The sequence below is a fragment of the Pinus tabuliformis genome, chromosome 8 (genome assembly GCF_031772625.1).
Source record: "Pinus tabuliformis cultivar Carrire ecotype Pingquan chromosome 8, CPIR1, whole genome shotgun sequence".
NCBI lineage: Eukaryota > Viridiplantae > Streptophyta > Pinopsida > Pinales > Pinaceae > Pinus > Pinus tabuliformis.
In genome coordinates this window covers 1,723,039,739-1,723,052,875 of record NC_142294.1, presented here as the reverse complement: position 1 = coordinate 1,723,052,875, position 13,137 = coordinate 1,723,039,739, and the positions used below count along the sequence as shown (strand labels likewise).

The 13,137-nt window shown below is 35.8% G+C and overlaps 1 non-coding gene across 1 annotated transcript; it reads right to left on the bottom strand.

Annotated features, from left to right (window-relative positions):
* Window positions 1–1,348: 1,348 nt before the first annotated feature.
* TRNAV-UAC (transfer RNA valine (anticodon UAC)) lies at window positions 1,349–1,420 on the bottom strand. Its single transcript has one exon. It is a non-coding gene; the product is annotated as a tRNA-Val (tRNA).
* Window positions 1,421–13,137: the final 11,717 nt, after the last annotated feature.

Below are 13,137 nucleotides of genomic sequence, written 5' to 3'. Positions count from 1 at the left end.
AAATATTATTTCATAAAATATTTTATTTCAATTAACTTAATTTTATTCTTATTTTTTATATTTTAATATAAATATTTGAGTCACTCTAATCTAAATATTTGACTTAGTATTGACCAAAACATTATAATTAATTTAATTCTTATTTTGATCTAAATATTTAACTTTTATACATTAAAATATTATCTCACAAAACATTTCCAATTAAATTAATTTTTTTTTACTCAATCTAAATCTAAAAAAACATTTCCAATTAAATTAATTTTTTTCTACTCAATCTAAATCTAAAAAATAATAATAATTTTTTTACTTAAGTCCAATTTAACATTCTAATAACTCTTTTTCAAAACTAGTTGTTTTATCATGATCATCTCTATATCGATCTCTCTATTTAATCGCGTGCCATGGTTTGATTCTCCATCTTGTCGTGAGGAGGAACCACATTGGATGGTTAGAAACACATCGACAAAAAGTTTCCTACACTACAAGAAAAAAGGACATTGGTGAGGGGCGAAAAATGTCACCATAAGCTCATTGGTGACGGTCAAAACAGCCTTCGTCACCAAAAACTGAACGTCACCAAAGGTGGCATTGCCAAAATTATAGGTGTTGTAGTGACATTCAAAGTCTATTACCAATAATGATTTATAATGACATATAGTGACCATCACCATTTCATATGAGTAATGGTGACGGACCATAGCCTCCGTCACCAAAAACTGAACATCACCAAAAGTGGTGTCGCCAGAAGTATAGGTGTTGTAGTGACATTCAAAGTTTGTCACCAATAATGATTTATAATGACGAATAGCGGCCGTCACTATTTCATATGAGCAATGGTCATGGACCATAGCCTCGGTCACCAAAAAATGAACGTCACCAAAGGTGGCATCGCCAAAAGTATAGGTGTTATGGTGACATTCAAGGTCCATCATGAATATTGATTATAATAACGGATAGTGACCGTCACCTTTTCATATGAACAACAACGATTTATTGTGATGGATCTTTCATGGTCGTCACTATTGGTATATATATATGGTGACGTTTTTTGACCGTCACCAAAAGCCGCATTGCCAAAAGTATAGGTGTTGTGGTGACATTCAAGGTCTGTCACGAATAATGACTATAATGATGGACAGTGACCATCACCATTTCATATCAACAACAACGATTTATGGTTACAGACCTTTGAGGGTCGTCACTATTGATGCGTATATATGGTGGCATTCGTTGACTGTCACCATTTCATATTTTTGGTGAGGGTCGAAAAATGTCACCAAAACTCATTGGTGATGGTCAAAAGAGTCTCCGTCACCAAAAATTGATCGTCGTCATTCCATATGGATGTCAGGGCACGATGGAATCGAACCACCAACCTCCTGCTTGTAAAGCAGGTGCTCTTCCATTGAGCTAGCACCCTTTAAAGAATTACGATTTTAAAAATTAGGCCTTGAAACTTCATAAATTGTAAATTCTACAACTTTCAATAAATTGAAGTCTCGGAAATATTTTACTAAACAAGAAAAGTAGCATCAAAGTTGTAGGTATTATGGAAGTTATGAAAAGTGAGTGGAGGGAAAAATAGTTTTGTATAAGAGAATCGATATGTTCAGTTGAATATTCAATTAGAAGTGAAACTTTGAAGACATTTATAAACTATAAATGACCTATAACTAGCAAATGCATCAAATATTGCAAAGGAAATGTCATAAGTGTATAGCACATGGAAGAAGATCATTGATGAAAACATATACAATATATTATAAATTGACTGAAAGAAAAATCTTCAATGTTGTTGTTGTTTGGTGTTTAGATATCTGAATGATATCTAAACTTTTGTGCAAATGTAACATGGATCTTCGGAAACCATGAACAACAAATGATAAAATTATATATATATATATATATATATATATATATATATATATATATATATATATATATATAGATATATATATATATATATATATATATATATATATATATATATATATATATATATATATATATATATATATATATATATATATATATATATATATATATATATATATATATATATATATATATCCCCTTTACATAAACCAACATGCAATTTGGAATTTCACAAGTCCGCACTCAAAACATGACAACAACTAACAAATAAAAAAAATTGACTTGGACAGAAAGCAATAGCTTCACCTTCATTCTTGAGTTGCTTCTGTTTATTTGAATTTGACTTGTGACATTCTTTATCTGACAAGGAATCAAAATCATCACTAATATTAAATTCATCCAACACGGATTTTGGATATCCCACTAACATCTGCGTTTTTGTTGCCATGCTTGAAAACCATGGAGTTTCATGTCGATAGTAGAATAAGATGTGTGCCTGCTGCTCAAGAACACATTCCTTATTAACCATTGTTACCTGACAGAAACCAAAGAGACAACACAATATTAACATACACAAATCCCCTATTGAAATATAGTCATAACTTAGCTAAGAAGTCCAAAAGATGTTCTTAAATAATAAACTTTTGTATTTGGAAATATTGTTTCTTTAGATTTAAAAAAAGACTATGTTGTATAATGCTTCTATCTATTTATCGAGGCAGTTATATCATAGCATATGTCACACAGTAGTAATCTACAGTACCTAAAGTAAAAAGACAAATTTTCTCAAGAAAATAGATTTAGAAACGAGCTTTGAAAACTATAAGTTTGCCATCAAAGCTTTAATTAGTTTAACAACAAACTAGTTGGAGTTTGAAAATCAAAATCATTCATAGGAAACGAACAGGGCAATGGCCAAAGTCGCTATTCATAAGCTAGAGTCACTATTTCCATTGCAGATAACTGAAATTTGGGCAGTGGTCTAATAGTTAGAGCTTATTTGTCGGGAAGACTCGTCAATACCATCATTTTTTTCCACGGTCTGTTGTGTCTCTAGATCCAGATCAGATAGCTTTCCATTCTCAAGTTCTACCTTTCAAGTATTGATTTCTGGCTCACCCTTTAAAACAAAATTCTGCCACTCCATTTTATTTTGTTTTGTCAATAGAATTGGCAAGAACTTCCCATCCTTTGTTTTACATCATCAATAACCATCCATCAATGATATAAAAAATAACAGATACACAACAAAGGCCAAATATGTGCTTGTTGTATACCTGTGTTCTAGGACTCATCTGACCTTACTGGTGCAAAAAAACTCACCCTGAAAAAATAACATCTGCGTGGAATTTACAAAACTTTTTTAAATCAAGCTCCAAGTAAACCAATCAAAATATGAACATCTTTTAATCAATAAAATCTTTGACTTAAAATAAAAGTGGCCTAGAATTGAATGTTATATCAACCATGTCAAGTAACTAACATCGGGTGAGAAATACAAGCCATGCATATTGGATTAGTGAAATAATTGATCTGATAAAGCTCAAAATCAAACAAATGACTTACAACTAAGAAACACAAATAAATGATTTAGAACTAAGACATGAGGTTGCCCTTTCAACCCTGTCGTTAAATAGCTCTTCTTTATGTCACAGACCATTAAACTTTTTCTGATACCTGGTGGAAGTGGTATTGTAACATTAACCTCTGATAGTCTGTGTCCATGACTACTTCTCAAGCTCCACTCCATTACCAACATTTAGGGCTAGATAAGATACATGCAAAAACCATCAACATGAAAATGAAATCTACATCCTTCTAAAAAAATGGGAGGAAAAAAAATATCCACAAATTGAAATAGACTGTAGGATACCTCATTCCTGCAACATGATTATCTTTTCATGAACAATAAAAAAAGAAATAAGGAGAAATGTAATTTTTGCCACATTTTGACAATGAAATCTTTTGCATATTCTATGAACAATTGATGAAAAAATCAGCTAAAGCTTGTCAACATCAGGATTATAGTAAAACATAAAAGAACCACTCCAACACATATATAATCCTAAACATAAGTATCTATACATATAAGTATTTATTGAGGACATTGTATTTTGTGAAAATATGGAAGTCAAATATTTGAAATAACACAATTTATGGTACCACTGCCTTACGAAGTCCATTCAGGAATTTCTTCAAAGTTCAAAGTTCAAACAACTAACATGTAGCCTAAAAAAGTTCAAATTTGAAAAGGAGATAACCCAAAGATGTAGAGTATATATCTCACATTTATATATCCTAATTTCTAGACATTGAAATGACACTTTTTAGCATACTATTGTGAATTCAGCCCAAAATTCTAGAAAAAAATATTGATGGTTATTTTGCTAATATAGAAGTTTTATACATGCATTTATTTAAACAGTTAGCTTGCAATCTCAAACATATCTAAGGATGCACACAATATGTTGCATCTTTAGTGCTGGTGTGTGAACTTGAGACAGTGAAGTCCAACATTTAACAATTTTCCTACAATATGCACTAGCCGAATAAGTGAACAATAGTATTGTAGGTATGTGTTATGAATATATGTATTGCGGGCCAATAAGAGTATTGTTGGAATAGTCACGTCCAACCCTTCCAAGTTTGTCTATAATTTGCATTGGTCTAATAGGTGAACAATAGAACTGTAGGTGTGTATTTTGCATCACTTACCTAAATCCAACACCTTTAGCATAGAAATTTCAAAGAATATGTCCAAAACTGGTAGGTAATTTTCAAAATGAAAGAGTTGGCTTGATTGTTTCTAGAAAAGACTATATTCTTACATTGTTCAATGTAAATTCATGGCACTTTGCCAAGCTTAGATGGAACAAACAAGAACCAAGCTAGAAGGTTATTTGAAGAATCCTTACTTGCCCAAGGTTTGTGGCTGATCTAAATATGTTAGATATACTTCCCAAAACAATCACTTCCAAATCAAGCAACAATTTCCCACAACCACCCATATCAACAAAGCAATTGTTGAACACAAGTTAGGGAAAATTTGGCCAAAAAAATAAAATTAGAAACGTGATTGACATACTTAAATTTTTAAAAATTTGCAACTTGAAAAACAATTATTCTAGAGTAAATTTGAGAACATGATATAAATGGAACATGATTGGAATACAAAGATGCCTTGAGAATACAATATAAATGGATATAGATCCAAACACATAAACATGATTGAAATACAAAGTTCCCCAAAGTTTTGATGTATTCCTACACTTTGATACAGTTTCTGATATGGACGTCTAGAAGGCACTAGCTTTATATGCTATGTAGACCCCGAAAGTTGTCATAGCCTTATCCTTGCCATACCATATTATTATGGCCTTACTAGTGTCTTCTCCCATGATCAAAGACTCAATATCTAAGCATATCTTTCTCCTTACTTATTTAAGTAATTAAAAATAATAATGATAATTATAGAACTATTACCTGCACTGATAAAAGAATAACAATTGAAACACTAGTTCTAGGCTTCTAGCTCAGTAGCGGCTAGCCACAATTGGTTCACCATGAAGCCTCTACACCCACTGCATTACTATTAGATCTCTTACAACAAACAAAACAAGGAAATTATTACAATCTGATCTCTTACCGTTGAAGAATTGTTTCACAGAGGTTGCCTCCACAACACCAACACCACAATGCCAACAACATTGACCTCCACCCTATGTCGTTCTAGTTGTTGCTGTAACTATGACGTGTGCCCAAACTTCCTTACTTTTCAGTCAACCCAATTGGATAGGGTGGCCACACCCAATGTTGGTCTTCTTGTATTATAAAAAGTATATACAATCCTTGGGAATTTGCATAATTCAATCATCCAAAAAAACTTGTATTTATTAGTTCCATTGTGCATATCTTATGGAAGTCAAATTATAAAGAATTCGTTAAACTTGCAAAGCCTTATCAAGTGAATTTACGAAGTTATATTGTGTAATGTTTCACTTGTTTTGATGAGTAGAAAGAAGAGTTCTCCAAGGAAAAACATGATGCGAGTGAGATATTTTAAGCTTACACAACAAAAATTTTTATTGTAGATTTTACTCATGGAGAAAAACCACCAATCTCAAAGGAATGTTCAATTCAGGTAAAAAGTACATATTTCTATTAACAGTTCAAGACATCAAAGCAAACAGGTAATATTTCTATTAACAAGTAAAAAAGGTACATACTTTTATTAATAGGTAAAACAAACATGATTATAATGATGCCCAGATTGAAAATCAATCTTTGTATTTTGTTTGTAGCTTCATTAATCTTCGATGAAGAAGTGATTTCTCTGTTTTTTTTCCCAAGTTGCCAAGAAAGACAATAAGCATTTCTAATGTAGACTTCACTTCTGGACTGTCATAGCCAAACTCCTTTTCTTGGATCTGTAAGACCCTCCACATGAGGGGATCGGCTTCATCATCCTTACCTAGAGTATGTTGTATCAAAGCTAAACAATCACAAGCCTCTCCTGTAAAGAAAAGAAGTTTCAAGAAATAAGCTCAGAATCAAACAGAAAATGGACTTTGTAACCCAGAGTGTGGATCTCATGACATAGAATTGAAAAGACATATGTCAATTACCAAGAAGAAAACACAACTCACCAACTGCAGGACTTTGTTTATCAAAGGATGCTTCACATATCCTCAAGGCTTCCTGAGCTAAATCCTCTGCTTCCCTATGCCTCCCTAGATGATATAAAGTTGTTGCAAGACTCAACATAGGAAATGAAATCTCTGGAGCATTAGGAACCAAGCTAGCTGAAAGTATTCTTAGACTCCTAAGAATATATTCGGATTTCTCAAATTTTCTAGATAAAGCATAAGATGTTGCTAGGTTCTGAAGGTGCACTGCCAAAGAAGGATGATCCCTTCCAAGGGCTTCCTCCTTTATGAGTAAGTTTTGCTCCCACAGTAGTTGGGATTCCTCTTCTCTGTAAATGAGTAGAAGATAATGAGCACATCATAAAGGAACAATAACATAAAATTGACTCATGCAATCTGAAATTCCTCGATAGCTTTCCTTTACCAACAACATCAAAGATCACCCCAAATATGATCAATTTGAAGGGTTGTGGAGAAAAATTGAGAGCAAGTTGTCAATGCCCTTCCTCCTATGGATGCAAATACCAAGGTGTTGATAGCGTTGCCACTGAGTCTATTTGGTTTGAACAGATTTTGACCAAGTCTAGTTTTCAATGTTGCGAACATCAGCATCGGGATAAAATCGGCAAGGGTCCGGAAAACAAAAAAATTGTGAAAATTGGGAAAATATCGGTAAAAATTGGCAAACATCGACAAAATTAAGATACCATAAAAATATCTTTAAAAATCAGCAAACATCAGCTAGGCCAAAAAATTGTGATTTCGAGATAAAATCGGGATGTTATCGAGATGTTCGCAACACTCGTTTTCAGCAAGAGAAACCTACTCTAATATGGGGCAATAATCAGAGTGCTATCCATGTTATCAGGTAGCCAGTAGAGCATCAACTTCCCAAACCTATAGAATTCCATATGCATTACATCGAACAATTGATTAATGATAGGATTATTGATTTGCAGTATTGTCACACACTGAGATGCAGGTTGCTGACATCTTCACTAACCCTTGACAAAGTCTCATTATGTTCAACTTCATACCTTGCTTGGGGTGAAGGAAATTGTCCCTAAGGTGGGGGTAATCTCACTCCCCCTCTCTGATTTTTTTTTTTTTTTTGAACACTTTGTACATGGTACCTATCATGACCTTGTAGCCAGGACCCATTTTGAGATTTAACATATTTTCCCTATGTCCCTAAGTTGCACTTATGATGGGGCATTGGTGTACATACATCATGTAGTTAAGTTTATTTAGATTACAGTGTCTAATCCTGTGCATATTTGACTTATCACTGATTGGTAGATGAACAAGCCAACCACTTATATTTAATGCCATTCCCCTCTCACTGTATTATAAATACAGATGATCTCTTGTAATTAAACACAAGACATATATTCTTTCTGTTAGTTCTGCATTTTCTGTTATTATTCTATTTTGTATGGATTGAAATATTATGATTGCCATTGTATCACAATAGTGGAGATGATTTAGATTCATTTTATCATGATCTAGAGAGGTATGCTCCAAGAAATTAATTAATTTTTTCAAGTATCTTTCCATTTTCAATCCTTTTGAAACCTTGTGCTAAGACCCCAAAAATATAATTGTTTGCAAATATTATAAAATTGGTAGTGCCAAGTTCTAACATGTACCATTTAAGAGTTTGTTTACTACCATTTTGATTTCCCACCTAAAGCAGTCACTAAACATTGCAGTGAAAGTGAACTTGAGAAGTAGCTTTCTACTAGTATTCGCACATGATTGCTAAGGAATACTAGAAGAGAGCTTCTTCTCAATGATGTTGTCAAAGTACATGTTTGTACTTCTCAATGAGAAAATATTATAAGCCAAAATGGTGTTCAAAAAATAAATCTCTATGAAAATCCCATGCTTGTTTAGGGGTGCACACAGATTTGTTGTCTTGTCACAAAGACACTTGGCAAACCAAATCCATTTACATATTGTAAGGCCCGAATGTAGGTTTTAACCCCATACAGAAATTACCTGCATATGAATTCTAAAACACAGAAAAATAAAACAGTGCGAGAGTAGAACACATAAAACACGTATAAACAGAGATTTTCCCCTGGATCCCAAAACCGGGACTACTAGCTTGATTTTTCATTATGTTCCTTTCAATGTTATCATACATATTTATACATGCTGAAGCATCCAATACCATGGACCGAAAACGATCGCGTCCAATACCATGGACCGAAAACCATCACGTACAAAAACATGTGCGAAAATCATGCACAAGACCATAGGTGGGTCCGCCCAACCTAACATAGGGTCCAAAACCAAAATTTTCTGGGGCACTGCCTCGGACCCCGTAAAGTGGGGTTATGGGTACACCTCAAACCCCATGTGACCCTCCCCCTCTAACCCCTGGTTAACTAAGTGGGCTAGTCATGGAAAGAATATAACACAACCCAACATTCTCCCACTTGTTGTTTTCTTTCCACAGGGGGCCAAAAGAGAGCTTAGTCATTTTTCCAACCCTAAAACGCCCATTGTCTCTCTACACCAAGAGAACTTCTCAGAGCTCACAGATTTTGTCAATGCATCTGTAATATTATTCAAAGTGTCCACCTTTACCAGCAACACCTTTTTGTCTTCTATCATATCCCTCACAAAATGATACTAAACATCAATGTTCTTTGTCTTTGAATGATATGCAGGGTTCTTTGCCAAGAAAATTGCACTTTGGCTATCACAGTCTATCCTTATAGCTTCCTGTACTAACCCCATACTTGAACACAATCTTTGCAACCAAACTGCTTCCTTGCTTGCATGATTGGATGCCATGTATTCTACCTCTGTAGTTGATAGTGCCACTACAGATTGTTTCTTACTCATCCAACTAACTGCACCTCCAAATAGGTTAAACACATACCCACTTGTAGATCTTCTCTGATCCAGATCTCCTACCCAGTCTGCATCAAAAAAGCCACGAATATCCAATATTTTGTCCAATCCTGGTCTTCCTTGGTAGCACAAACCATAATCACTAGTGCCACGCAAATACCTAAAAACCCGCTTCACTGCTGTCCAATGCTCCTTTCGTGGTTTTGACACAAACCTGCTCAATACTCCCACTACATGTGCAATGTATAGTCTAGTACAGACCATTGCATACATCAGGCTACCAACTGCACTTGCATATGGAACACGGGACATGTCATCTTCCTCTTCTTGTGTCTTGGGACACTGTTCAGCAGATAACCTCACACCTACAGGAATAGGAACCTGCACCAGTTTACTATCCTGCATATTAAACCTCTGCAGTATTGTCTCGACATACTTCCTCCGGTTTAACCAGAGCTGCCTCTTTGCTCGTTCTCTTTTAATTTCCATGCCCAAAATATAGTTTGCAGCACCAAGATCTTTCATGTCGAATTTGGAGGACATTTGGGTCTTGAAATCCTGGATAATTTCTTTGTCATTTCCAACTAGCAACATATCATCCACATACAAGACCAGATAAATAACATGGTCACCAATTAATTTAAAATACACATAGTGATCTGCTTTGCTTCTGATGAAGCCAAGTCCTCGTATAAATGTATCAAATTTCTGATACCACATCCGTGGTGACTATTTTAACCCATACAAAGACTTCTTTAACTTGCATACCAGTTCTTTCTTAACCTTCACCGCAAAGCCTTCAGGTTGCTTCATGTAGATTGCCTCTTCCAGATCCTCGTGAAGAAATGTTGTCTTCACATCCATCTGTTCTACCTCAAAATCAAAAGCAACAGCAACAGATAAAAGTAATCTAATAGAAGTTACCTTGGCAACAGGAGAAAAAATATCACCAAAATCAATTCCCAGCACCTGGGAATAACCTTTTGCTACCAAGTAAGCTTTGTATTCCTCCACTTTTCCTTCTGCATTTGTCTTCTTTTTGAACACCCATTTGTTGCTAATGGGTTTCCTTCCAGCCGGCAACTCCACTAGATCCCAAGCCTCATTTTTGTGCAAAGATGCCATTTCATCAACCATGGCCTCTTTCGAGAGTTTTCCATCCTCTGAATCCATTGCTTCCTTCACAGTTCTGGGATCATCATCAGTAACAGACAAATCAAAATTTGAATAGAAAGCAGATGGACTATACCTTTCTGGCTGCCTTCTTTCTCGAACTGATCTTCTCACAGCGGGAGTTTGTGGCTCTTCATCTTCTGATTCCTCCTCTGCTGTAGAGTCTGATTCTTCCTCCTTTAGCTCAAACTCTATCTTCTCAGGTTCCTTTGGTTGGACTTCATGTTTAATAACATCTTGCACCTCTCTAAACACCACATCTCGGTTGTACACAACCTTCCTTGTTACTGGGTTCCAAAGCTTATAACCCTTTAAACCATCCTTCTACCCATAAGATGCACTTTTTAGATTTACTATCCAACTTGGTTTGTTTCTCCTTTGGAACATGTACATATGCATCACATCCAAATACCCTCAGATGTGAAAGAGAGGGTTCCTTACCAGTCCATACCTCTTGAGGAGTCTTATCCTCCAACGCTGATAAAGGTGACCTGTTGACCAGGTAACATGCAGTATCCACCGCCTCTGCCTAGAATTCCTGTCCTAACCCGACACCATTGAGCATGCTTCTTGCCCTTTCCATCAACGTCTTATTCATTCTTTCTGCAACTCCATTTTGCTGAGGTGCACATGGAGTAGTCTTTTGTCATGCTATACCACACTTCTTACAGAATTCTTCAAATTCCTTGCTGCAAAAATCTCCACCATTATTTGTCCTCAGCACCTTTATCTTCTTCTCTGTCTGATTTTCCACGAGAACCTTAAATTCCTTAAACTTGTCAAAGGCTTCAGATTTCTTCTTAAGGAAATATATTCATGTATTCCTTGAGAAGTCATCTATAAATGATACATAGTACATAGACTTACCCAGTGATGGAAACTTCACAGGTCCAAACACATCACTGTGCACAAGTTCTAATATCTGTTTCGCCCTCTTACTACCAGAGGGGAAACTCACCCGATTCTGCTTCCCATATACACAATTTTCACAGAAATCAAAATCCAGAGAGCTATTACTCATACCTTCTACCATACCTTTACCATGAAGTATTCGAAGTCCCTTCTCTCCAATATGTCCAAGCCTTTGATGCCACAACATGGTCTTCTCTCTAGAGACCACTAGATTTTCTGCTCCACTTTCAGGAACCACAGAACTGTTGCACCCATCAATAATAGTGCTACCTTGCAGCTTGTACAGAGTTCCAATTCGAACTCCCTGCATCAATACCAGTGCTCCCGTAACCATTTTGTAGGTATCCTTCTCTCACACTGTTTTTACACTTGCATCATCCAGCTTGCTTACAAAAATCAAATTTCTGGCTAATGTAGGAATATGTAGAACACCTGGAAGCGTTCAACTTTACTTTTCCACAACCAATGATTCTAGCCTTCCTATCATCCCCTAAGAAGACATCACCACCATCGTATTTCTCATACTCAAAGAAACACTCTCTATGGGGAGTGAAGTGAAAGGATGCACCTGAGTCAATCAACCATGCCTCATGATCTACATGTGTACTTGAAGAAGCCAAGTACACATCCCCACCTTCATCTGAGGTGGTTTTCGCCTCTGCAGAAGGAGCATCATCAGATCCCTTTCCTTTGTCAGGAGCTTTAGATTTACAGTCCCTTATGAAGTGCCCTTCCTTTCCGCATTTCCAACACACCACCTTTACAAGTTTTCCTGGAGATTTAGATCTCCCTTTAGATTTAGATCTCCCACTCGATGACTTATTTTTGTTTATATTCTGGTACCGTCCTCGTACAGACAAGGCATCACCATTCTGGTTCTCCATATTTTTCCATCTCATCTCCTCCGTCAGCAAGGATGAGACTATTTCATCAAAATGCAAGGCAGTTGCATTGCTACCTATTGCAACGACTAGACTATCCCACGAATTTGGTAGAGAACACAACAAATGGATGCACTTATCTTCATCTGAAATTTTAATATCAACAGATGCTAACTGACTTACCTCAGTATTAAATGCTTTCAGATGCTCTGTCACTGAGTCTCCATCTTTCATCCTCAGGTTATACAACTTTTTCCACATGAATAGTTTATTCACCAGAGACTTATATTGGTACAAAGTCCCTAACTTGTCCCACAAAGCCTTCGTCGTAGCTTCCCCTGATAGATTCAACAATACTGAATCTGAGACACACAATCGTATTGTGCTCTTTGCCTTCTGATCCAACTTCTTCCATTCTTCATCGGACACTCTCGTTGGTTTAGTACCCAGATCTACCATGATCCACTGATTTTTATCCACCAACAGATCCTCCATCTTGAGTTTCCACAACTCAAAACTCTGACCATTAAATTTCTTGATCTCTATCTTTCCACTGCTCACCATCTTCTTTCACCACCAGAATCGATCTCGCAGATCTCCCATTGAACAGGGTCTACCACAGGCCCGAGCGAAACCCCTCAGCAACAAAGGCGTTCCCTTGAAGCCAAAACTGCTCTGATACCAAATGTAGGTTTTAACCCCGTACAAAAATTACCTGCATATGAATTCTAAAACACAGAAAAATAAAATAGTGCGAGAGCAGAACACATAAAACACATATACAC